Source organism: Lagopus muta, chromosome 2 (assembly GCF_023343835.1).
Source record: "Lagopus muta isolate bLagMut1 chromosome 2, bLagMut1 primary, whole genome shotgun sequence".
Lineage (NCBI taxonomy): Eukaryota > Metazoa > Chordata > Aves > Galliformes > Phasianidae > Lagopus > Lagopus muta.
Genome location: NC_064434.1, coordinates 102,946,141 through 102,973,962, shown reverse-complemented (window position 1 = coordinate 102,973,962; position 27,822 = coordinate 102,946,141). Strand labels below are relative to the sequence as shown.

The 27,822-nt window shown below is 39.3% G+C and overlaps 1 long non-coding RNA gene across 3 annotated transcripts; it reads left to right on the top strand.

Annotated features, from left to right (window-relative positions):
• The first annotated feature begins 222 nt into the window (after positions 1-222).
• LOC125689077 (uncharacterized) lies at positions 223-27,822 on the top strand. 3 transcript variants are annotated; one of them, XR_007375020.1, is made up of 5 exons: positions 223-259; positions 11,323-11,465; positions 11,584-11,674; positions 16,709-16,850; positions 25,600-27,822. It is a non-coding gene; the product is annotated as an uncharacterized LOC125689077 (long non-coding RNA). The 3 variants fall into 3 exon arrangements; XR_007375018.1 differs by lacking the exon at positions 16,709-16,850; XR_007375019.1 differs by lacking the exon at positions 25,600-27,822 and having other exon boundaries at positions 16,709-17,222.

Below are 27,822 nucleotides of genomic sequence, written 5' to 3'. Positions count from 1 at the left end.
TCTTGGATTTTATGCCTAAAGGGCCTTGCTGACTGCTGGATGGGAGCTGCTGAATCACGGCCTGAACCTCTGATTGATCACCTGATGTGAGCAATGAGTCAGCCTTGGGAACACAGGTGAAGGCAATTCACCTGTGCTGCAGGAAGGGGTGGAGCCTGGCTGCACCTCTCCTAGACCTATTTAAGAGCTGACTGCCAGTAGGGAAGGATCTCTTCTGGAGATCCCTTTTCTGGAGTTTTGTAACAAGCCCAAGATGTGGGTAAGCTTTCTATCTATTCTCTTTTTGTAATTACAATCTGCTTTGCTAAACTCTCTTGTTTATTTCATAATTATAGCATCTTTATATTCATTGACTATACAACTGCCATTAACAATTTGCAGCAAACACAGGCAGATTTTAAAAAAAGCTTTTAATGTTAAAAAAATCCACCCCAAACAACGATGCATTTTCTCTCAGTTGTGAGTCAGGCCAGCAGAGTCACAGCAATCCTTGAAAGGTTAGAGGATTTGTTTGCAAAGAGACCGTTGCCCTCCCAGTTGTTTATTGCTCTATCTGACACCTTATGCACATTCCATGTTGCTATGATTTGTCTATAAATCTTGCACCTTGTACCAAATCAAGGAGACCATCTGTTGAAGAGAGCCTATGTAAGGGGACTTCTTGGAATGTAGCTTTAATGAAACTGCACCTATGCTGTTGCTTTTTAGCACTGTTTCCCTGCAGGGAAGGGGGCAGGATTGTTTTTCTATTGAGCAACACACAGCCCCAGTGAATCTGTAATTTCTAAATCTCTTTTGATTGGATTTAGGTATTAATGGTTATAAGGATCTCCTCCTTAAGCTATAAATCACATTTTATGGTATTAATTCATAGGAAGTGATTAAAGCATCCTAAATAGGTAAAGATTTACAGGTTTAATATTAGCTGCTTGACTGGCATCTCCTCTTGATGTTGTAGTGTAAGAAAACTGATTAGAGTGAGTTCATTTTTTATGGAGTTATTCTTCATTAATAACTTGCTTCTGACTCCATCAAACATGTGCAAGGGACATGGAGACAGTTATTTGTTCTGAATATGAAGAACTGTAAGTTAAATGTTTTTCTTCATCTCAGATTGCATACAGTACTGTGTTCTCTGCCTTAAGCAGCAAATGGATGCTAAGAGATGTGTGAAATAGGAAGCAAACTGGTTATGTTCTTCACAACAGTATCTGAAAATTCAAGGAGGTCCATTGTAAAAGGACTACAAGCTTAGAGCTGTGTTAGATCTATTCAGAAATGTAGTAATTGGGTCTGGGAGGATCTTCGGTGTTCAGGAGAATATGGTTGACTTCTGATGGTACAAAATGGGAAGATCTTTGTTGAATGACAGGTTGAATTTAAATTTCTTGGTGCCTGCATGTGCATAACCTATGTTCCCCTAACATGCCGTGTTTCTACAGCAAACAAGGCTGTTAGTATTTCAGCTTAACCTTCTAAAATGAACATAACTTTAATGCAGTAGTATTTTTATGTTCAATGAAACTGAAAGTATAATCTTCATGTTTTATCAGTCTGAAAGATACTATACTTTTTGATCTTGTTAAACACTCTTTTGATGTCATCTAAATCATATTCATCATGTTGCTGTAAACACTAAGATCTTGATACCACTTAGTTCTTACACCATCCAAACTTAGGTCAATAGGCAGCTTTGGGATGAGATTGTTAGCCATCAGAATAAAGGATGGGTGAAATCTATAGCTTACAAATTTTGATCCACAGACCTGAAAGCCTGCAGATTTAGCTGACCTTGGGAATTTTGCATGCTTTGATTCCTCTATTAAATTGTGTTCTGAGGAGTTCACCAGTTGGAAACATACTGTCAGCTAATGACATGGATGGCAAAATTGACAGGACTAGTCAATGCAGTTGTATAGCTCTCTTTGCCTGAAGAACTGTTCCCATGGCCAGAACATCTCAAAATTTCTCCCTGTGAAAGCCCACAGCAGTGTTATTTCCACTGCAACACTATGTAGTTAACAACGGGAAGGAAAGCAGCCTTCACAATTGCCTTTACTTAAGACTTGTATTATGGTATAAGAGGTTTGGTTAAAATATAAGGTATAAAAAATGCTTTTGGTTTTTACTTCCAAGAAGTTGGAAGGAAATAATTATTACAACAGAAAACCAGAAATGTAATAGTGGATGTTTATGTTTTGGAGGTGGATCATGCACAGTGCCTGAAGGATCTTGTGATGAGATGTCACATCAAATAATGTCCAATACTGAAACACTGTTGTCATAAGACGGTTTTACTTTGACTCCATTCCATTACTCTGACTCTGATCTTAAAAAAAAAAAAGACCCAGTTACCCAGTTTAAAGTGAAATTATTTTACTTCGAGCCTTATTCACATGCAGAAAATGAAAAAAGCCATGCTCTATTTAGAAAAATTAGCTCCAATAACACTTTAATGTTGCTTCCTCTTGTTTTTGATTTCATGTACCAGAAATGTCTGTGTTGCTTGCTAATGATCGTAAAAATCATCAACCTCTCCTTTGCCATACATAATGAAAGCTAGCATCTCAACATCAGTGGGACAAAACTTTACTTTCTTAGCATAAAGGGGAACTTTGTTGTTTAAAAAAAAAATACAGGAGAAAAGAGACATGGATCTGCTTTTGATGTCTTATTTGTTAGTGGAATGAATTAAATGAAAAGGCACTCGTCTCACTAGGATGTCATACAAATAGATGGATAAGGTACCTCAGACTGTGATTGATTATAATGATTCCCTGGTGGTTTTTTTTTTTTTTGACACATTCATGGTGCTTACATGTAATGTCAAAAGTGAATGGAGTAATGGGAGGGGAGAAGCATGCATGTAGATCTGAACTAAGGCTGGCAAGTCCTTAAGAAGTTGTTATGAGTGTATTAGTTCCAATTTATTGAGGAAGCCTAATGCTGCTGCGTGGTTTTCCCTTGTTTATTTTCTACAATCTTGCTACAACTTTAATTCTTTCTTTTCCTCACTCCTTTCAGAATTGTTTCTTAGAGCCTGAATATAGCTTGTAAGGGCATTTGAGTGGTGGTTTAACCCAGCAGGCAACTTAACACCACGAAGCCTTATACTCACTTCCCCCTGGTGGGAAGTGGAAGAGAAAGAGAACTGGAAACAAAATAGAACTTGGAAGTTGAGATAAAAGCTATTTACTTAGACAGAGAAGGAAAAGAAAAATAAATAAAACCTGCAATAATTATATATAAATGTGTGTGAATCTCTGCAACACAACTATTCGCCACTCACCTAGCAATAAAACTGCTCACTGACCAATGCTCCACTAGCAACATGATGGCTCACTATCTTCAAATGCCACCCAGACAATCCCTGAGCAGCAGCCCTCTCCTGGCCAACTCCACACATCTCATGGTATGGAATAACCCCTGGCCTAATTCAGGTATCTGCCCTGGTTCTGCCTTGTGCCTCTCCATTGCTCTATCATGGCAGCAGCTCTTATCATGTTTTCTTCTCAACTGATCCTAGTTTTTAATCCACCACAAGATTTTGTTGTATCTTCATGCCTGGAAACCCTACATTTACTCCTCAAATTGCTTCCTTCACTCTTCCAAGAGGACACAGCTCCCATGTCAACAGTGATAATAATATAATTCCTTAAATACATCAGTTCTAACAACAGCTCCTGGGACCTTTTCTGATGATTTCCTTCTGATGTGATCTGCCAGTATTTACTCAAAGTATGAGACTGTTTGAAAAATGGAAGAAATCACAGCACTCCAGTAGTGTTTGGATTTCTTCTATTTCCTGGCCTGTTGTTTTTCATTTTCCTAGGGAAAACCCATCCAGACTGGCACTAATCTTTTCAACAGTGCTCTTTAGTAGCTGCCACCCATCCAATCAAAGCAGGGCAGGAGCTGCCAAGCTCTAGTGCTTCTTTGCTTTATTCCTTGAAGGGTATCCTCTCCTCCTCTTTCTTGGATGTTTTCTGTACAAATATTTGTGATTCTGTCCCTCTGTTCGCCAAGATCATGTTTGCTTGCAATTAGTGGAGCTTTTAAACAGATTTGGGCTGCTGCTACACAGTTCAATAATCACCACTTTTCCATTCTTTTCTAGTCATTCTTCTGTAATGGGCAAATACATTTCACAACAAAATAATGTCCCTTGGCAGGTTTGATCTCATTCTCATAATGTGAATGTTTATAGACAATGGACTCAATATGCCAGTTAAAACAGATTTTGATTTGGCTTATCTACAGCCAAAGTTCTTGGCCCCTGGTGCACAACCAAACCATGTGTAAAAAGGTATTCAGCTCTGAATGAGATCACTAACATCTGTTGCTGCACATAGCATTTAATCTTCAAACACCATCAGCAACAACAAAAACTCAGGCAGTTTAAAATGCAGAAATGTAGAACCGTGGGCACTCTGAGACAGAGCTTCAATTCCTCTTAATTACTGCTATGCGTTGTGCATGCCGAGGTGATCTTCTCACAGCTATGTACTCTGCCCTCAGGGTTTTGAGTGGTCAAGAGCATTTGCTAATATTCCTGTTCCTGAACATCATGGCTATGTTACAGCTGCTATGTGCCAGTCACTAGCACTGTCTGTAACTGTGTGTGTAAGTGGTTAGATGAAGAACTCTAGAAATCTCTCCTGACCTGTATAGTTCATCTACATAGCTGTTGTCCAAGAGCTTCTGATCTCAAAACACAATCAATCTGCAAGCTGTTGAACAACAACTCACCATATTTTTCTCCTGCTAATGTGCCAGCAGCTGCTCCCAAGCTACTGCAGTTGCTTGCAGTGGGGTGGAGAGAGTGTTTTTTCTAATCAGACTGGACAATAATTGCATTTTGGAAGATCCATTTTTGAGGACTGCAGCAAGTGAATGCTGTGTTTAAAGATATCATTTGCATGGGCATTTCCCCATAGGAGAGTTGGCAGATGTCATTCTGTGTCTACTCCTTATGCACTCCAGCCTTTATTCTTGTAAACCAATGCAGACTCTGCAGAAGATCATAGAAGCTCAGGTTATCATGTTCTGCTTGGAAAAAGGAGATAGCTTACACTCAGTTTTTCATCTGTGGCAATATCATTTGGAAGAAGGCTCAGGTATATTCTGTGTACTGGTAATGTCTTCACTGCCTGCACTGCCATTTGCCAGGGCATCCTAAGAAGATAAATTCCTACCCCTACCCACCATGTTATTATATCCCTGTATTGGCAGCAATCAGGTTCTCAAATCAACTGCTGTAACTACCTTTCTGTTGCTATTGGTCAGAGGTTGGGGAAACAATAACAGTCTCTCCACTAATTCTACCTGAAAACAAAATTGCAAGAGTACAGCAGATCTTCATCTCATTCAGAGGTGCTTAATATTTCTAGTTCTTGATAGTACTAGCTTGATAGAAGGCATCCCACTGAAAAATTTCATCATTATTTAAAAAAAATCACTGCAGGAGTTGATTTGGTGGAAAGTGTGGCCAAGGTTCAATTTGTTTAAATAGCTGCTTAGCTCCTGTACCTTGCTTGAATTTCATTTTTACACAATCTGGTGTTCAGAGGCATTACAGATTTTAAATGTAGTTACTGATTTATGTACTTGTATTTTCTTTTGATCCTTGCCTTTAGCTGTTGTCTGCAACACAGTTTGACTAGCGCTCTAACTTATGTAATCATAAATTATCTTAATTTTGGGAAGCCTTGATAGATGAAACAACATCCCTTTTATTTGTGTTGCAGCTGATGCTACTTAGATGCAGAGATTATTCTTACCTATGAGGTAAAATTAACTCACAATCATTCTGGTTGCTCTTAGTAATATACGGATGCAGATTTGAATCTCCTCTTCTTAATGGTATTATTGAGAGTCAAAGTAAAAGCCCAATTTTGTAACTGTCCTGGAGAACAGGAATTCTAAGACACCTCTTCAGGTGTTCTTTGTATGCATTGTTGATATGCCTTGTGACAAACATGTATTTCTTTTCTCTGTTCTTCGAATGTGTGAGAACTTCCAGCTCAAGACCTAAGTGGGGTACCTGCTTCACACACTCTTTCAAAATGTTTGGTACCCATCTTGGAGGATTTTCAGAAAAATTGAGTCCTGGTTCTACATCTACGTACTTTTTGTGGGTGATGAATGGTCTTGGCTTATTTGCAGGCACTGTCCATGTGCCTGGTTTCTGACAGTGCTTGGTAACCTGACCAATCCGAGCCATTCCTGTGCGTAGTCATGACTTCTTTATAATTTTGCTGGAACCTGACGTATTCTCTTTACTGCCCTTTTTAATCATAAGAATTCTCTAACGTCATTCAGTGGGAGCTCTCTCAGACGTGCATGCATTGTGCTTCTCTAATATGGGGGTTGCTTTTATAAATACAGGGAGAAAATACTGTGGCAGTAGTAGTAGGAATGACATGAGAGATTGATGAAATAAGGTAAATTAAAGCTTAACGCTAGCGATAGAATCTAGTTATGGCATTTAGTATGATTTTTCTGTCTACTAGAGCTGCAGTTGTGGATCCTTGAGGAGTGAATGATTTATTGAACTTTGTTGTCTAATGTTTTTTTTGTAAATGTACCTGCTGGTCCGGTGCTATTACATTCCTCATCTCTTAGATTGCTCTGAGTTTTCCTTGACTCATAGTTTTCACTGAAAGTTCAACATAGCCTTGCATAGGTGAAATGTCTGTTCCATTAAATGGAAATTTGGGTTTCACATCCTCTCCAGAAGCTGTGGTTAACAAACCTGCACCAAGCCTTCCTGTGATTTGTGTACAGTATTGTGGTTATATCCTAACATCCCTTGCAGTGAAACATATTTGTCATACAATCCTAAATGTACAACTGGGCCTGGTCTTTCCAAGTGATTCATATGCCAAAGAATTTGGTTATGACACTGAATGGGCCACAGTGCTGTGAGGCAGGCTTGTTTAACAGAAATTCTAGAGTGTTTGGCACGTTGTGTTTGCCAGGGTGAAATGCAGTCCTGGAAAGAGGACTGTCGTTCAGATGACTCACTACAATCAAACACTTGGAGAAAATAAAGTTGCTGAATGTTATGTCTACATGTAATTAACTGTATTTATCATTGGACAGAAACTGTGAAGTTAAGGGAAAATTAATTTAGGTTTTCAAACAAATCTCAAGCTACCCAAACTCTTTTTTTTTTTTGGAAAACAAAACAAAACAGCCGTTTCTTTGCCAAGCAAACTGAAATGTTCTAAAATACAAATGTTGATGTATTGCAACAAAGAAATTGAATAGCTGAATGCAAACTTTGTTTTTAAAAATTGCGGTGTTGAAAACATCCAGATTTCAAACTGAAAAGTAGGATCGTATACACACAATCTTTATTTAATCAGCAGCTCTGACATTTTTATGTTAAAATTTTCTCCAGGAATTGTATTCTTCCCCACTGCAGTACTCCCAATTTACACATAATAGACTTGCACGCAGATAGGCGCACTTACAGTAAAGCTGACAGTTTCAGTTCCAGATGTGTCCATATATGTATATACACATGTGCTATATATAATATACACAGTAAATATTGATTTTTTTTTTCATTTTCATTACTAATGCCTCAAAATTGAACACAGTGTTTGAGTACTTGCATAGGAATTGATACCACTGGAGACATGGCAGTATATGCTCTTCACTGGGAGGGCAGGCCAAGGTTCAGTAATCAAACAAATTTCTTAATGAAAATGTCATGATCTTCAGTGCAGTGGATGCGCTGTAAACAAAATCAAGCAGTGCCTTACACTGTTGATATAGGACATACGTTCTTTGTGTAAGGATTCTGGGTGTTTTTTTTACAGCACAAGAAGAAAAAGGTCTGGAATGGAAATGGTTGTGTTCTGTCTTTACAGTGGGTGGGTAACTGAAGCAGCAAATCCTTTACTGGACAACACAAATAATGCTTTTTCCAAGCACGTGTTGGGAAACAGTTTCTTTCTGCAAAATCTGCCATTCTTCACACAGAGCAACAGATTGAATAGTCAGAAGATTGGTGACTTTAGGCAAACGAACACTACCTGTCACAATTACTTGTAACGTCAGGTTTTGGAAACCTGAAGAGCCAGAGGTAGGCTGGCACTCCTTTTTTCTCATTGGATCAGTGATACATTCTGTTGGCATTGCAAAGCTTGCTTGTAGTCCATGCATCAGGCGGCAAAGAGCCCAGCAAAGCATGGTGCTGCTGGCCAGCATGGCACCGCGAGCACAAAGAGCAGGTGTATCCTTCCTCATCTTGGGCAGGAGGGTGCTAACGCAGCACTGAGCCCAGTCTCATGGGGTCCCCACAAGCACCTTTTGGCTCCATGCTCAAGGAATGGTGTGCAAGAGCCAAGCCAGGGAAGCTCAGAGGAGGAGCTGTGGCCAGAACTGTGAAAATCGCAGCTAGGCCTGAGCAAAGCACTTAACTGACCAAATTTGGATCATCACCAATTGCTTCCCTTTAATGAGACCCTGTGGAAAGCAAGACTGCGCGCTATAAACGTCCGAAAGGGGGAGCAGAATGCCTATCTCGGTGATTAACCAACTAGAATAATCAGTTGTGTACGAGGCACTTTGGGAGATAGCTGTTATTCACTCATAGAAAGAGCGAGGTGTCATTTCGTTTTTTTAGGGTTGTAAGTTTCTAACTAATTTTTGTCTCTCCTTGCCAGTGTAACGGTTTGAATGTTAATTTAATTTTGCAGAATATCATTTATGTAAATGTAATTAGAAGGGAAACGTGATCGGGAGATGCACAGCACCAAAGAAAATTTATTACTCCAAGGGGTATTGCTCTAATCATTCAACTGCAATATTGAGTTTCCCCAGATTTAATCTAAAAGCAATAAATTACAAAAGGCTAATGTCCTGCCCAACAAAAAGCTGTCATGAACCCAAGTTTCTGTGGGGAAAAAATTCAACTTCATTTCAGCAACAGGCTCTCCTCGTTTACACATTCCTTTTATGATTCCAGGCAAGTCAAAGTAAAATGAATACAAATGTGGGAGTTCGAACACTTTCCCTGAATATGTATGTGTGTCTGTTGGTGATTGTAATAGTCAGTAAGCCAAAACATTGGGACTTCTCTATCTCTGGCAGAATTAGGAATGCAGCCCCACAACTGCAAATTCTTCTCCCCACCTTAGCATGACCCTGTGATTTAAGGGAAGGCAAACTGGATTCTGATTAATTCCAGTGTCCATATGAAAGTCTGTTGCTAATGTACTGCAGTTTTTGTTCTCTTGCTGATGGAATGGATGAGTAGAAACTCTCTCTTCTTCTGCCTGAGTGCTTGAGCCTGTAACTTGTGCACTACATGGAAAGCCTGGTCTGTGCTGGGTAGTTGCCCTATTGATGATGTTGGCCCGCCTTTACTAAAGGAGTGCTTTTGGAAAGTGGAATGATGAGCAAATGGGCAGATATGGTGTGATTAGTTCTTGAAGGCCCACATCTGAGTGTCCTCAGCAGTTCTGCTGTTCAAGGAGCATCTCTCCTCTTGAAAAAACCTGCCATGAAAATTCATCAGCAAATAAACAACAGCTAGGCAAAATAGGAACCGTGAAATGCCTGCCTAATGTGTATGCTAAAACACTGTTAAGTGTTGGGGTTTTGCGGTGCAATTTAGAATGAAGGCTGATGCCAACATTACACTTCTCTAAGAAGGGGAGTAATTAGTACAGGAAATAGGTTTCTTATGTTTTATTTAGCCAAATTCATCTCTGGTTTAACTCTACTGTAGCCTGGATTACATTTGTTCTTACTTCCCAGTGTTCCTCTGCGTAGTTCTTTCTTACACGACCCTTAATTCACTGTGTTTGTCTTTTATTTTAGGTGAGGACCATAGTTCCTCTGTCAGTTTGTTAGCATCAATTATGCTGTAAGCCCGGGTTTCTTGGCTTACAAGAGGAAACCCATCAGATTTGCAACAAGTTTTTACAAAGTGCAAATTGGCAGGTTTACAGATTCCCACAGCTGTGCGCAGGACAAGGGGAGGAGTGCAGGGCTGCAGAGAACAAGGCATGGAGAAACGAGATTGTGGAAGGAATGGGGAATAACGCAAGGAGAGGAGGAGATGTTAGTGTAAAGGAGCAGGGGCTTCCTCATGGCAGCTCTTGGTGCTGGGGTGCCACTAATGTAAAGCTTCTTTAGCTGTAGTTCTCCACCCATAGTTGTGTAGGGAGGCACAGATGTATGCAGAAGTACGTGGGACAAACTGCCATGGGTACACTTAATTAACAGTGAGCATGTACAGCTCCATTCACCTCATCCTCAAGCAAATAGGTAAGCACAGCTCAGACTGTGACAAGCTGAAAGTTTCTTGGCTTTTTGTAGGGCGCATCAGCAGAGAATGCCAAAAAATTATTATTATTATTACTATTATTTGCATAATGCATGAAGGGGAATCTTGTATCATGGAAAACACATCCTGCTCCAGGTGGAGACTACTGTTCTAAAATTCCTTCAGATGAACGCAGGACACAGATTTTATTAGTCAAAAAGTCTTCCAAGGTCGTCGTCATTTATTGGAATTCCTGTGTTATTCATTCCAGTGAGATTTATAATTATAACTGGTAATCACAGAGAATGCACTAAACAATTCCATAGGAATTCCACTGTGATCTGACATTAATTAACAACCAATTATAAATTATATTATAACTTCTAAAAAAAACCACCAGTGTCTGGATTCCTTCTTTCAGCTACGATTAAATGTTAGAAGGAAAGCTGCGTTTGTAAGCTGGGGCTGTGTTACAGATTGATCAGCATTGCTGTGCTTTATGGCTGTGTTTCCATAGAGCAGCCACTATGTGGATAGGCAGCTTCAGCCTACAGAGAATGTGAAAGAATTTTTGTCCTAATCTTTGTCGTAAGAGGCATCTGTCTCACAGGATTTCAATATTCTCTCATGTCGACAAGTGTGCACACTTAAAGCTTAGATTTTATCTGACTTGTTGTGTAAATTAGACTGATGTGAAGCATTGCTTGTACGCCTGATGCAAGCTCTCTCTGGCTTGAAAGTGTATTTTCAAAAATTGTAGCAAAAAAAAAGAGAATATTTACTGATTCCAGTGAGAATAGAGAAGATATGATAGCAAGTATTAACACGGTTCTGGCACTGTTTGATCACCCGCATTAAAGATCTGCTATCTCATGGAATTTCTACATCCCCCAGATCTGCCAAGTGGAATGCTATCTAGAGAGATGTGGGTAATAAAATACCTGCTACATGTGGATAATCAATACTAAGTCTCTCTCTTTCCTTTTTTCTTCCTTTCTTTCTTTTTCCTTTTGTTTCGTTTTGTTCTGTTTGGACAGCTCAACTCTGTAATCATCACTAAGATTTTTGGGAAGGTGGGAAAAGTGGGATAATACCAAAATGCACTACGTGCAAAACCACATAGAGTACAAGAGACATAAAGGAAGACAACAGATTCTTTTTGCATGGATGAAATCATGAGGTAAGTTTGCAAAGCCTTGCCCTGCAGATTAATTTCCAGCATCTCCATTAAGCCTAATGAAAATCACATGTGTGTTTCTGAGTGTTTCTTAGTGTGTTTCTCCCTTGCCTCTTTGCAGTTTCTCCCTGGGATCTTCCACAGCTCCTTTGATCAGTCTTCCCAGACCTCTCCCTGAAATGTGCCAACAGATCTGGTCCATGTTAGCAAGAGTAAGTAACAGAGTGGAGTGTGGTCCTTTTAGCTGCCTCCACACCCAGGTTTCAGTATAAAACATCACAGGTGTGAGTGCAAAGTAATTCAAGAGAATTATAGTGTGACCTGCTTTGTTGCTTATACTAGAGCTACTTGCTGCTCTAAACCAAGTATGTGTGCTGTTGCCAGTTACCCTTCTCATGGACTTTATAAACGTGGTAGCGTGGCTGATCCAAACTCCAGGGCTCATCACTTTATTGCTAGGGCCAAATGTGGTTTGATTCATTGTGTTTTGCTTTCAGAAAAAATACTCTGCCCTTAGTGCTGTCTGAGATTGCACTCGTTCTTTGAGATAGAAGGTCTGTTTTGGACTTGCTGCTGATTGCTCATGCAAATCTACTGTCTTTGCAGTCTTCACTGTTTCTCTGAATCTGCTGACAGTCTTGACCAAGAGATAGTTCTGCATGATGTTTTTTTGTTAATGTGAGCATATCCTCATATAAAATAGATGCAATTGCAGCTGGGAACTGCCTGTAAAAATCTCATCCTGTAATGTTGCATCTAATTTGTTATCGGGGCATCTCTGAAGAGCTTTGACAGTTAGCTGGAGATGTGTCACTGGCAGCAAGTAAAAAAAAAATGTAGCTCTGACATAAGGAAATATTATAAACTTACTAGATAAGATCAGCTTCAGCAGTGAATCAATCTAGCCCTATTGGACCCGGAGAGTATACAAGAACTAAACTTGTTGCTTTTCCTTGTAAGTACCCCTAAACGGGATTAAGTTTTTAAGATTTGGCTACATGCATTTCAGATACTAATATGCTTTTTTGGTTCTGTGCCTGAATAAGATTTAGTGGAATTTGGAGAGCAGCTGGACACTAAAGCTTTAGGAGATGGAGCGTCAAAGCGGGGCTTGTAGTAACCAACATCCTGTCAGCATATCCAAATGTTCTATATTTAACTTACTGTTAAAATTATGTTTTGTTATTTTTGTCTACCTTCAGCAAAAAAGTTTGGTTTCTGTAAGATTAGAGAACAAGGCAAATTCAGTTAAGGCTATAAAATTTATCTCATTGCTTTCTTTTTCGCTTGCTGTTGATCTTAGGGCAGCTGTAAGGGCAAATGGAAAAGATAGGTATTATATTTCAAAGGCAAAGTTATGAAAGTCTAAACTGCATCCAAAGTATATTTTACTACTAATAATGAGAACTGGATGAAGAGTGTTTAAAAAAATATGAACCTGCCTCAACTACATTGGTTCAGGAATAACGAATCTAATGCAGTTTTCCAAAGAATAATTGATATTATATAATAATAAGTGGCAGTTTATGTCATGAAAGTGACACTTGACACTTTGCTGCTAACCAGTTTAACATCATCAATTAAAACATCACTTGTGTAATGACATTTTAGTAACCGGTTTAATATCATAAATTATGACATCACCTTCTTTTATGGCATCGGGGTTGAATGAAAGGCTTTCTTTAGAAAAAGGGAAAAAAGGAGGAAATCTTAACATTGTCTCTCATTTTGTGCTCATAAAAGGGGTGTATGTCCTAGCCCTCTGGTCACTCTGGTCACTGATTAGAGAGATCTGAGAGCTGAAAAGCTGCAAACTGGTGTGAAATAAACATTTTTAAAGGATGTGTTTTGGGTTAGCATAGGCAACCTCCTAGTAGACAATAATTTCCTTTGCATAATGCTGATGGAAATCATCCAGGAAGTATGAGTGTACTTGTGGAACCCGATGAACTCAATTACAGTGCAGTAATATTTACTGAGATTTGGTGTGAAAGTTCAAGTTTGCATCATTACAAGTGGGTGTTCTTTTTCTTCATGGTCAATGTCTTTAAAATAATCCTTTGTATTTCATTCCTCACTGAATGGTCAAATTTTGGTGCTAGATTCTGATATTTTACATCTCAGAGACTTGTTGGCACTGGATTTTGTTATGTCTGCTGATGATTTGAGCCTTGGGTTGGCAAATGGCTTCATCTATTTATACTGATTTAGCCTCTAGAAACAACTACAAGCCAGATGTGAATTGAGTTTGGAGTATTCTCAATTAAAGAAAGGTATCTATGAATGAGTATCTCTGTAAGATTAACCACAGGGACCCAAATATTCTGAATATATTGTGTGTTTTCAGAGCTGGCTTTCTAAAGGCACATAGCATCAAATTCCTACCAAGGTCATTAAAAACATCAGTGACCACAGGCACAAGCAAAGCAAGTCGCAATCAAGAATTTTCAAAATATTTATGTATTTTTTTTCTTTTGAAACAGTCACTGTCATGTTAAGCTGTGCTGAACTCTACTGGAACTATACCATGGGATGATGTCCGGTGCACATTCTAAGCAGAAAATTAACTTTGTACATGCAGAAAGTCCCTGTGAATTCATGTGATTGTCCCATGGCTTGCATTCATATCAGGTCCTTAATCTGTGGAGTAGGAAATAGGGAGATAATCCTAGATATGGAGTCAAATGTAGTATTTAGAACAACTGAGCAACTGTTGTCTATTTACCAGGAGATAAGCATTTCCCTGAGTAATATGCAGACTAATTTCCCTTACTAATTCCCAGTCTGTAAATCAAGGTTATGACAAATGAGTGCCACATGCCATCTGAGCAAGTGTTCTGTCCTCTGCCAAGTGCCCAGTGTTCAAGAGATGTCCTAAATCTGGTCAGTCGATATGTACGATAATACTTCTGTAGGCAAAATTTTAAGCAAATCCCTGTAAATTGTCAGTGCATATCTTAGTGGTCTCTTGAGAATGCTGTGATTTACCTACTCTCTTTTCTCAACATTTTTTCAAAAGATTTTTTTCCTACATGAATATTTATGTCGATGCCTCATTTGCTGACTGAATTTCCACTCTGCTGGAATTATGCTTCCCCATAGTGCACCCAGGAAAGGTGAGCTGTTAGAGGTGAGGAAAAGAGATTCCATGACCTTTAGGAAATAGCAAGTGGCACTAGATAAAATGTATTTTCTGATGGGTTACTTGTGAATTGGTTGGACATAATTACCAAAAAATTATTATCTCTCTGAAACAATTAACTTTTGGTAGATCGGACTCCAAATCTCCAGAAGCTCTGAACTTTTACAAATGGGTTTTGCCCACTGCCACTCTTAGGCAATGAGTAATTCTTACAATAGACATGGGTGATAGATACCACATATTTCTAGTTACGAATATGGACTTATTTACTGTTGGCACTTTTTTCAAAGTGACTTGTAAATGTAAAGGTGCTAGATTCAATGCTTAAGAATGTGTTTCCTTGGTGATAAAGCTTTCACTAAGCATGTTATCTATATATTCTATCTTATATGCAGACAAGAGATGATTCACACTGTATGTTATAGATCTTGTGCCTTAAAATTGAGTCCTCCATTGACTTATGGCTGAGAAACATAGAAATCAAATCCACAGATGGTTCTTCTTAAAAGTGAAGTTTTGGCAAAAGCAATGAAAGCTATAATGCATTACAAAAATGTGCATTTTTTAAAGTTGTTTCACTTCCTATTTTCTCTCTGCAAAACTCCCTGAAGTTAGGAGGGCTCTCGTGTTTCATCTTGCAGTTTCAGCAGAACACAGCCTTTATTTAGCATGCCCTGCTACTGTCTACTAAATGCAAAGAGGATGTTAGCTCAGAGGGGTACACAGATTAAATAAATAAACGCTCAGACTGAAAACTCTCTGGCACAACATAGCAATTTTTCTAATGATGAAGTAGTTGTGGTCAGAAACCTTTTCAGTCGAGAAATAGAAATGGTTTTGGGGAAGTTTAGGTGGGATAGAATGACTCATTAAAACCCTCCTTGTCCTAACAAAGAATTTCACTGTCATCGGAGTGAGAAGTTAGTATTGTTGAAGTCAAGTTTTAACATTCTTTCCAACTAACCTTTATTGGTAAGTAAAATAAGGCAGAGTTGGCCCATTGTATGCTTGTGGATATCTGTCTTGTGTTTATGCTTTCTTCTGGCCTTCTGTAGAAGGATGCTCTTGCTTTCCATCAGTTTTAGCATTTAGGGGCTTGTGGTGGTTATAACACAGAACAGGTAGATATACAAGATGCAAAGTGAAAGCAGGCTTGCTACCAGTGAGACCATACTGATGACAAAAAGTTGTCATCCTAGCACACATTACACATGAGGGTTCAAGAACTATAAATGGCAAGAGGTTATGTGCATTAATTGCATCATGAAGTAGAGGGGCCCCAACGGAGGTCTGGTCTCAGCTGTGCTATGTCTGGGACAAACAATTAATGAGAGATCTTACAATCTCATTAGGCAGGACAGAAGCAGAGAGTATTAATCTCCTGTTTTCTGCATTTGAGACTAGAGTTCAAATACGCCTACCGTTTGCACAAACAATTCATGGAGCAGTGAGGAATGGATTTGCCTTTTCCCCAGTCCCACTCCCAGTTTCAGGGACTGACTTTTCTTCCCTTTCTGTTTCCACCAGCATGAGCTCTGCAACACTTCTCATTGTGCAGAATTCATCAAAGACTTGTTTAGATTTGCTTTTCATCTCTAAATGTAAATTCTGTTCCTACAGTTTACAACTTTGAAAGCTGCAGTGTCATGTGACAAAATGTGGACTGTTCTATTCCCAATGATTTTCTCAAATTTTGAGCATTCCATTACTCCCCGCTATCCTTGCACATGCAAAACTGTCCAAAAGCATGTTAAACTCTGAATACTTTTTTTTTTAATGTTTTTTTTTTTTTTTTGAGGGTCTTCAAAATATGTCAAGTTGTACAGTGTTTCTGAAGCAGAGTAGAGAGGGACTTTCTGGCTGTGCGGGTTGCAAAACCTCTTGTTGGCCACTTAAGAGAAATGAGCTGGATGCTGACCTCTTTGCAAGCTGTAGCTGAAATCATAATAACTTGCCTGGATGAAAAATGAGACATTGGAGAAACTTAGAGATATAGCATAGGATTGCCACACCACAGACCAGTCCTGTAGAAACCAAAATGGGACTTATCAGGGATACAGGCTGTTAAAAATTGCTTTATACACTCTCTGCCTCATGAACACAGGTCTTGAAAGGCTCATCTGGAGAAACCTATTCGTTGCTAGGCGAGCATTAATGGAAACATAAGGAACCTGGACCAATGTGAGCCTCCAAGTGGACTGACGTCCTACAGATTGTTTGATTAGAGGCCAGAAGAGAGGAGGAAGGTACAGTGCCTTCTACAACTCACATTGCTACCTTTGGATTTGGTCCCACTCTTGAATTGGCTTTGTGATGGCTTTTGCTGGAGCACTTGCCTAGATGCCGGGTTTGGCATTGTTTTGCCTTGTACTGTTTTCTTCTAATGTGTCTTTGGAAATGTCAAGAAATGGAAGAGGTCTATTTTTGTCAATCTGTCAGTAGTGCAGGGAGCAGAAAGATTTTTTCCCCCATCTCTTGGTTGGCTTTGAAATTCTCATTTATTAATGGTGGCATAAGATTCTTACTCCTATCACCCAGTCTTCTACTCTGCTTAAATATACTACCTCCAGACATAATGAACGTGATAAAAAGAGTGTATTATTTTTCCTCTTAAACCAAAAAAACCCCCACCCCAAACCAGAAATATAGTTAGCATATAGTAAATGTTGACTTTACCACTTAATTTTTTCCCTTTGTTTTTCCCTATTCCCCTTTGTTTTTCTCCACATCTCCAGGATACATAAACTCGCTGTCACTTTCAGAGCTTTTCCTAGCTCTGCAGCTGCCAGTCAACAAATGCACAGTAAAATCCCTCTGACTGCCCATTCCTTATACTCAGATAAGTATTAGGCCATGATCCTCAAATGTGATTTGCTGGCCTAGACTTTACCCATTACATAAACAGATTTGCAATTTTACAGGAAAGAATACAAACCAAACCAGCTGCCCTCTAGCCTGGGAAATCCCCATTGAACATCTCCATTGGAAAATTCCTACATCGGGACAATTAAATACAAGGAGATTTGAAAAAGGCTGGTTTTACCTAGGCTTTGGGTGGACAATGCATTTCCTAGAAAGCAGTATCCTTAGTGAAAACTGACTGAAAATGCTGTGAGATGAAAACCAGTATTTTCCTTATCCCATCCTTACGTATATATGAGGTATATTTCTGAATGATACTACTAATAAGAGAGAAAGAGACTTTATAGCTTTCTGTGAGCTGTTAAGATGGAACACTTTAGTGAGAGCAAGGAAATGAGTTTGAAGGGGGAAGATTCTGTCTTATTTTGCTGACCATGCTGAGGGAGGGCAGGAACTAGAGTATACATTACTGTCTATACTTGCTTTCAGTTTTGCTGGTATTGCCATATTTATCATTGGTTAAAAACTGACATGTTTAAGAGGTAAATAATTATTTTCTTTAGGAATATTTTCTCTCCTCCGAGTTAAAACATTTTAGATGAATGAAACAATGAAAAAAGTGAAGTCGTGGGGTGATTTTTGTTAACTTTTGGTTTTTTTTTTCTTTTTCCCAGCAGTATACTTTGACAGCCACTGTTGGCAATTCTAGTTTACGACAGTAGAGTTATTTAGAAAATGCCTTTAATTTCTTTCCCAGTGAGTCAGTCATCTTCCAACCAAAATCCTCCTTACAAATATGCTGTGATAGTACATAGCTAGTATGTCTCTTCCTTTGTGCCCAATTATGAGGTAGGGATTATGAACTAGTTATGTTCAAGACTGTGATATATTTTTAAGCTTCTTTGTTGTCATTCTCCATTTTTCAGACCCATTGCAAGTATCTTCTGAAAGCACTGGAAATTGCAGCATGCTGCAGAGGACAGGGATAAGTATAGATGCACAGGTGTTGCAAAAGCATAACCATACCTCTAACAAGTAGTTTTGTAAGGAGCATCATGAACATCAGCCTTGATTTTAAAATATGTTGTTGCTATGGCACTGATGGTGTGATAAACAAGAGAGCATTTTGTCATTTTTTTATAAATACCCACAAGACTTGCGTGGCTTCTCATTGGTTGACATATCAACCCTAAACTAAATACAACAAAGATAACCTAATAGGTGCATCACTTAAAATAGGTTGAGCTTAAGTGTCATGGTTAATAAAGCTTTGCATGAATTCTATCTAATTCAAGCAATTTAAGTGAAAAGCGTAACAAGTAGCTAAGCTGGGATAAAAATGTTTTTGTTCCACTACTTTCTTCCTCATAACATCCTTCACAGACACTGTAACAGTATTGTAGTCTTTAGAAGAATATCTAACAACACGATTGTCTCAACACCAGGCATAATCCCAGTGGAAATTAAAATTGCACGCATTTTCTCATCGCTCTTTATTTAACAATTGGGAGACTTTTAATATTTGAAACTCAGCAAGAAAATTGTCTTGAAACACAGAGATTCCTTTGGGGTAATTTCACTTTTGTTTTCTAGGAACTTTAGCTGAGCAATTTTTTTTAACTGTAATACAGATCCATGAATTGTATGACGGTTAACAGGACTTTCTGCATGTGCTTCTCAGCTAACATTTAAGGAAAAATAATGAAGAACATTCTAATAACATCATTTGAGTTAGCTAGCTTTACTAATAAAGATGTCCTGTTTCACTTCCCTTCACAGTTTCTTTTAAACACCTTTTTGGTGACTGTGTGAGTAAATGTAAGAAGTCACTATCAGCCTGAAAGGCAATACAGTTGTGGCACTTCTTGAATATTCACAATAATATCAGGCAAAAGAAGGTGAAAGAATAAACAGAACTCTGCTATGTGTATTTGATGGCTGGAACAAGTGAAGGCAGGAAAAATACTTTAGATTCTGACATCAACTGAGATTACAACATCCCATCCAGAGCTATGTTTGATGGAAAGAACAAAAGTTGTTTCTAAGAACAGAAGACGTCAGAGAAAAATATACAGACTTCTGCTTTGTTTACATGGAGAATCTTTGAAAAGCTTTTGCGCTGTTATTTCCCCAGCTCACTGTAGCCTGAGACAGCAGAGTATGTCGGGCAGGAGACAAAATAACATTTTTTGTATTGCTGACAAGAAGTAGGACACTGTCTTTGCTGTAATGTCAGTAAGGAGTGTTTTTTATATAACTGCTAAGTGTATACTTGGCCACAGCACCAGTCAGTTAACAAATGTGTTACTTGGTTCTGTTGAGGACACTGATTTTTATTTTTCTTTCCTTTTTTTTTTTTTTTCCTTTTTTTCTTTGTTTCTTGTAAGAAGGCATTTGGCATGTCCAAAAAAATTTAGCCTTGGTGGGACTTGGTAATGCAGTTTGCTTGACTCAGAGCAGTAGTATCCAGAAACTGATGGCTGGTTGTTATGCTGCAAAAATAACATTAAAATAGGCTCTTGCAAGTGGTCGTAGAAAACTGTCAGTGCATTTGGTAAGGTTGATTATATCAGCTAATTTCCATTCAAACCATTTTGGTTTTGCCTATAATCAACCCTCAGGAGATTGGCATGTTAGCATGGCACCATGGCTGTTTCATAGCAGCTTCCTATATTCATTATAGTTTAGATCTGTTCTGCAGATTGAAGACTCAGAGGTCAATAAGCACCTTTCAGAAAACTCCATTCACATTCAGAGAATGTGGTTATCATACTCCCTTGCTTTGGGCTTTGTTGCTTGTTTTCATGTTTCTAACAGAGTAACATCAACACTCCTTTCATACTGCATACACTCTTGATGTTTCCATCTTCAGCATTTCTGAGACCTGCCAGTCCCCACCAGGAATTTGGGGCTCTTTCCTCCAATGCTTCTACCAAAGTCAAAACAGCAATATCCAAGGTCACTCTTTGTGCACGACTTTATACTGGGACTGAGATTAGTGCGACAAGTTCAAACCCAATCTGCTTATCAGCAAGGTTGGTTCTACACTGAAATTTATGCTCAGATGCATTTACTTTTGATTTTCATTCTTATTTTAACACTTTGCAGTGAATCTGAATGACAAAATCTTTTTCTCCCTTTAAATCTCTTGAGGCTTTTTTTTTTTGTTCATTTTTTAAGCTGATTGTCCAACAAAGGAATGCCTCAGGCCTCCAAGTTGTTTCTGAAAAGAGGTATTGGATCTGTCTCTCTGGAATGGCATCACTGAGACAAAGCAGAGAGAGAAGGTGCTTCATGTACTGTTCTTCCCATTAATGCTGTGAAATGCGCAGAGATGCAGATGAGTATTTGCCATGCCAGAACATTTATCATCAGATTCCATTTCAGTGGTACAGTGTGTACTTGTGGGTAAGTCTCTAAGAAGTGAGGTTACTGAAGACATCTATTCTCAGTTCTGCCCGCTGCACACAGCGTAAGACCTCAAGAAACTTCATGGCCCAAATGACGTTGGATACTTGTGGAATGTGGGCAGCCAACAGCAATGTGTTGTTAAAGGAAGTCCACAGTATTTTGCAAAACTCACCAAAACATCAGGTTGCTATCATAATTCCTAAAAAGCCAGAAGCCTGTTGGGTTTTTGGTGGTTGTTTTTGTTTGGTTGGTTCGTTTTTTGTTGGTTTTTTTCATTCCTCCTTGTAGTTTCCAGGAAAAATCCAGGAAAGATTTTACAGCTATCAAGATAAATGTGGGACTTTTTCTGGTCCAAAATCCCGGACGCAGATCTGAAATGCAAATGTCACGGTTCTCTCTCCTAGAGATTTAGTCCCAGAAGCCCTCACCTGCCATTTCTAAAAAGAGCATGTCCTGGGAACGTTGTAGGTTATTTCTGTTAAAAGCCCATTTCCAATATGCAACCTTTTGATGTCTTGAAGGGTTTTTGTAGCTTCTTGTAATGCTAATTGTGTATGTGCTGGAGAATAAAACTTATGCCAAGAGAACCTGATAAGAAAGGGCTTAATGGGAAAAAATGCAGGGGATAGAAATCTGTTGTCTTACTTCAGAGTTCTCCAGGTATCTCAGGGAAATGCTCCCAGCAGAATACTGAGCGTTCAGTATCCTGACAGTGGGGGAAAGACCGTGTTTCTGAAAAGAGAAGGCTTACAGGTAGGCTGAGGGCAGGCTCTCACTGCCATTGAGCTCTTCATGCCAAGAGCAGGAGCATTGAAGTTGTTGTCAGATTTACCTGCGTGCAAGTCAGGTGCATCATGGTGGTTTGAACCAGTTATTGTCAAAGGTTTCTGTCAAACCTTGTGCTATTCAGCCCACAGCTCATATGTTCAAGATAAGCCTTTGGAGAAAGTTTTTGCTTCAGTTTTTCCAGGCAATGGTTTCTTAGCCAGTGGCTGATTTTGCATAATAAACCTTGGCAACTGAGTTAAATTGGTTGAGGCTAGGGTTGTCTTTGTGCACAGCCTTGCACAGCAGATACTAACCTATGATCTGGTTACTGTGTGCACTGTGGTGTTGTGGAAGAGCAGATACCCACGTTAGAATTTAACTTCATTTCCCACTGAAAAGCCCTGTCATCGCCTTGTCCAGGCACTGGGAAGATTTTGGTTTGTGTCACTCATGGGTGGCTCTTTGGAGTGCACACAACTCTTGCCGGATTATTCACTAAAGCTAACAGTCATTTCTCTTTGTGGATCTCCCTAGTTACCCTTTTAAATGTTGCACCTCACATCATCACAGCCTGTCAACTCTATTGAAATCTTTGTGATTATTTCCTAAAGTCTGTTTCTCCAGTATTTACCATGGCTGATATGAGTGTATTACAGGATTTCCCTTTTTTATTTCAGATAGAATATCAGTTCTTTAGGAACAAACAGGTAATTGATTACTGATATTATTGAAGTATTGATAGAAGGTGTTGGTCTGGAGAAGGCAGTTTATTTCTTTGGTATTTTAACAAGGGCAATCAACCCTAATTCCAAATTCTCTTTGTGAGGTTTTGCCTTCTGGGTAAGAAACATCCTTTTCCTTCCCCTCCCCCCTTTTCCCAGGCAATCTTCTGCTGTGCTTGGAAGATGGAATGTATAGGTGATATCCCTTTTAGAAAATACATCCATAATATATCACATGTATTGTCATTATGATGTATTAATGTAATGCATCATCAGAGAGCTGTCAGAGTGAAGATTTATTACTCTAAAATAAGTTATGGTAAGACACTGGGGAATGAGTTGACAGAATTTTTGTTTATTTTTCTAAATTAAGAACTTTCAGAGTAAGTTTAAAGATGTCTTACCTTCATGAAGTAAGTAGGGGTGGGAGGGTCACAGAAAGGAGGACTTGAATCAAAAGCACCAAAAGGACTCTGGAGGCCTCATAAGAATAAGAATTTAATATTTTCTTCCCCCAGATATTTTCCAAAAAGTATAGTGTGCAGAGTTTAAGTGTACAGCTTAGATGAGAGCTACATGAGGTAGTCAAATTAATTTTAATCAACCCAAAGCGGACTTCATTCAATTTCCATTTAAGGAAAACAGAGTCTCAAAAGCATAAATCCTTGGGCTAAAAAAGGCCCATTGGACTAGAATCAATCCAAAAATACTACATAAGTCTATGCACTTTGGCCAGGTGTGTCCAGTGGAGTTACAAACCTGCTTCAAATCCAGTGAAGTCAGTGAGAGTTTTTCATTAGATTTGCACAGACTTTGGATCATGCTCCTTTGCTGCATCATGTGGTGAAGCCATGAAACTTGGCACATTTATAGCATTGTAACATAAAGCCATCTGTGTACAAGCACAAACTTTTCCTTATTGCCAAAGTGCTTAATGTAATTACAATCAGGCTTGCTTCTTCTCTGCTCGCTTCATCCATATGCTGAGATGTATGCAAACTTGAACTGGTAAAGAATCCCACAGCATCTGAGTGTGCGTGCTGCTTACAGCAGTATACATTGCTAACCTTGTAAATCTTATGCCCTTCTCCATTTCAAGGAACACACACACAGTTACAGACTGTCTTATGAGGAAACAGTCTGGCAGCAGAAGTATGCCAAACAGTTCAGACTGGGTTCCTTTCTTGCTAACTACACGAGACACCTGAATTTGGAGCCCAGTTGCCCTTGCTCTTTATGGGTAGTTTGAAGTGTCCCAGGGAGGGATGCCCACAACAGGAATTGCTGTCAGGAAGTATCTTTCACACACTGCTGGCTAGAGAGTGAGCATAGAGCTATTGTACCTTGTCCTCCATCTATAGGAGATTATATTAAATCTTCAGGCTGTCCCAGTCCATAAGCAGCCGCAAACTAGTTGTTTTATCACACGGTTCACTCTGTGTTGACTTCAAATAATTCTAATTGCAGTAATGTCTTGTGGTTTTTACTACATTGCTTGCATTTTATGTATCGTGATATTTGCGTGCAATTTCTTCAATTCTAAGGATAGTCTTGGTCAGTGGAAGTTAAATTCCAAAGTTGCTCACAGGTTAATGAGTGCACTGTGCTTGCTGCTGGCTGACCCGACAGCCCATAGGCAGGTACTTCACATTATCAGTGGGGATGGTGTATTTGAAATGGATGTTAACAATAAAAAGAAACATATGCAGTGGATGCATTTGAAGGAGCAGGGAATAAGACTGCAGAAGAAAACTTGCAGAGAGCAAAAGATGGTCATGCAAAAAAAGATCTACAATTTTCTCTTGCTGAAGAACAGCAGTGATAAGCTGTTTAATTTTGGCCAATCTTAGAAAGACACTTCCATTAATTACCTAAAATGTAGGTATGAAATGAGTGCCAAAGTTATTCAAATTGCCTCTACCTAAAGTATGTTGTAAACTGTGCTGCTATCAGTCTATGAAAAGCCTCTCCTCCTCCATGAAGTTCAGAACAGTTTAATACTGTATAGTCACACAGGTACATTGGCTCAAGTAATATTTTTTGTTTTAAGATATTATCTGAAATGGGTATATGAAGTTGTTTATTAAGCACCTGCACTTTGCAGATGACAAATGACACACAGAACTTTACTGGTTATCCCGAAGGCTGATACATGCTCATGGTTTAAAATGTACTACTGTCTGTGGGTTTTATATAGCCATCTCAAATAGAGCAGAGATTTGCTTTTCTAAACCAGGATGTATGAGGGGCATGGCTTTTTTTTGTTGTTGTTATAATGTAGCCAAAAAGTTCTTAGTATGTATTTGTTGTGATTGACTGACATGTTTAGCAGAAGATGGTCCTGGTTTTCTGAAGCATCAGGCAGGGGGGCTTGTAGAATCACCACATGAAGCATGGGAGTTTAGGGGAGGCTTGGGTTAGGATCTATAGTCTGACAATAGTTTATTTCCCAATAGCATAGTGCTAAAAGGAAGGACTTCTGACCCATGCTGCAAGTGCTAACAGGCAAACAAGTCTTAGAGTTGAATGTTTCTGTGGGAGGTTGTCACATGTACTACAAATTGGAAGTTTGAATGCTTGAGTTATACAGTTATGAGGGCTTTGCCCAAGCTCCTGTCCGCTCTCTATTTCTCAGTAGGGTTTTGCTTAAATTTAGTATCTGTGGTGGTTCAGACAGTCTTAGGTCAGTGAGTCTGAAAGGAGATAAAATGTCTTGGAAAGACCATATGAAATCTATCATGACAAACCACTGATAACTCCACATCTTATTAGCTTCAATTAAGTATTTCCATGGGAAACCATGGAACTGTTTAAAGTCATGATGACACATACACACACTTTGTTCCATCCAAAGAAATAATCTGTTTTCCAGATTTCCAAATAACCGAGTTATTTTTTTTTATTGTTTTTCTTTTTTCTTTCTTTTCCTCCTTTTAAAAGAAATAAATTATAAGAATTTATCTTGGGCTTGCTACAGATTTAAAAGGAGAAAAAAGGTTTCTTCTGTCCGACTTTTAAATTATATGCATGACTGGAGATAAATATGTTTTTTATTTATAACTGTGGAGAGGTGCCAAACAAAGCCTTTCATATGACGCACTGCTGCTGCAGCAGAGAAGTACTTAAAACAGTTCCAGTCAAGTTAGGCCCCAAGACTTTTCATGCAACTTCATGCAAAATGGCTAAGAACTTTCATTTATTTTTCTTCCTTTCCTTTTGAACATCTTCAAAGGTTGCAAGTGCAACACGCTTAGAGGATGCCAGGCTTCTTCCTGCCAAGCTGAAACAGGCTGAAAACCACATTGAAACATGGGAAATTGCAGCTACCACAGATGGCAGATGAGGATTGTTTGCAGGCTCCCCTGGCCCTTCCCTCGAGGCTGGTTACAGTTGGATGAAGGTTATGGACAGGGGCTGGCAAAGCAAAGAGTCACTGTGCTGCTGTGAGACTGGGATGAATGGACTTTGACAATACTGCTGAATAGGAGTGCTTGTGGAGCCGGTACAAACAATCTGTAATTGTCAGAGCTGAAAAGTAAAAACATGATTATGAACTGCACACAGGATCAGCTTATGTCAGCTTTAAATGATTTAAAAGTCTAGTGTCTGGAGCCGCATCTCACTTGCCTGTAAAACTCCTTAAAGAGGACTTACATAACCGTACAAGCATGTCTCTCCCTTCTTGTGTGCATTGTGAAAGCTAACCCTTTGTCTAGCACTCAGAAGGCACTTTTTAAGACAGATAAATCAGGAAACGGGTTTTCTTGATTTAAATGGAGGAGATGCTTGCCTTGTCAGAGCAGCACTTTCAGAAAGCCCTGGTTATCCTTGCTCTGTGCAGGAAGGGCTCTCAGTAACCAGGTGTTGATGCAGCCCTGGTCACCTGGCAGCTTCAGAACCTGGATGGATGTGACACGAGTTTCTAAATGCAGCAAACTTCCTTGAGAAGAGAAGGAGCACAAGAAAGCCTCTTCTGTTACCTAGAGCCAACCATCATTACGCCTGACCCTAGCTCATTACCCCTCCATGTCTGCAGCAGATGGTGACCTTAGGTGGCACTGCACAACACTGAGCGAGGAGATGCCTTCCTTGTGACTGTGGTTCCTGAATGCCAAACGCTGCATCTTCTTCCCCCCTCTGCGTCCAGCCTTCCTCTATGCCAACACACCCATAGAAATTGAAGTACTACTGTGTACTACTAAGCAACACTATTACATAGTGGGCTACATTTCCAATTTTGCCACAAATGCTTCCCATCACCCAGCAGAATGGAGTAGAATGGAAGCAACTAATTTACCATGTAATAAGATAGGGTCCTGTTGACACAAGTCAAGGGCAAAACTATTAAGTCATTAGGGCTAATGTTGTTACATTCTGATACAAAGGCAGCCCAGGCCTTTCAGATGTACATCTGACCTCTGAGGATTAAGTTTCTTCACAGCTCATTGTTGGTACAGAAAATATCTTCCCTCCCCCCCTCCCCCTTCTGCTTCAGACACATTGATCTTTGGCCCTGTGCTCCGTACAGCTTGCAGATCTGCTTCTGAAGTCCTGATTTGCCCCAGTTTCATCAGAAATAATAATAGCAAAGGCGTCATATCCTTAATCAGCAATGCTGGGAATACATCACATTGCTTTTCTTAGCCCTTGGCCCAAGGGGTTGCAGGCAGAAGGGAGGAGATAGAGGTGGCTCTCAGGATTCTTGCACAAAGTAAGAAAAGTGAAGACTGCTCAAATCAATCAGTCTAGACGTCATTTAAAGCTGTGTAATATGAACATGTCTTGCTATAGCCCTGTGTTACTTTGGTAAAACAACTTTTTCTAATCTAATAGCTCATTAGTCAGTTGACAATTTCAATCATCGTATCCTCCAGCACAGCAGCAAGACTGTACTTGTTCCACTGCCGTTGCACAGGCAAGGGAAATGCAAGTGGACTCCAGAACTTGCCTTATTGCCCTGGTTAATATCTCTCAGGATTCATTTTATTAACATGAACTTTGTAGACTTGTTTAGATCTGAAACTTTTGGCTTAATGCTTTGCCTTTTATGAGTCACTCTTTGAAATAGAGATGTTCTCACTTAGAGTACAGTAGATTGTGTCTCTGCTGCTCTGAAAGATAACTGTTCTTCAGGTGGATTCGTGGAACAGGTTATACTGATGTCTTTCATATGTGATGAAACTTCCAAGACGAATGAAGAAACCCTATCAATGGACACCCCAAGCTGTTGTATAGATCATTTGTCTGAAGCTTCTGACCAAAATGTCACATACTCACATACTGCTATTATTTCACGAGGAAGGCTGATTTTATACGATGCTTTTGTCTGTGGCTGTATTGAATTTCATTCGCAAGTTGTTTATTACAAAGTATAAAGCTATGTGATAGCTTTATGGCTCATTTTAAGGATGTGTAGGTATTATTTGCTCTGTGTTGTAATACCATGAAGGCCAGT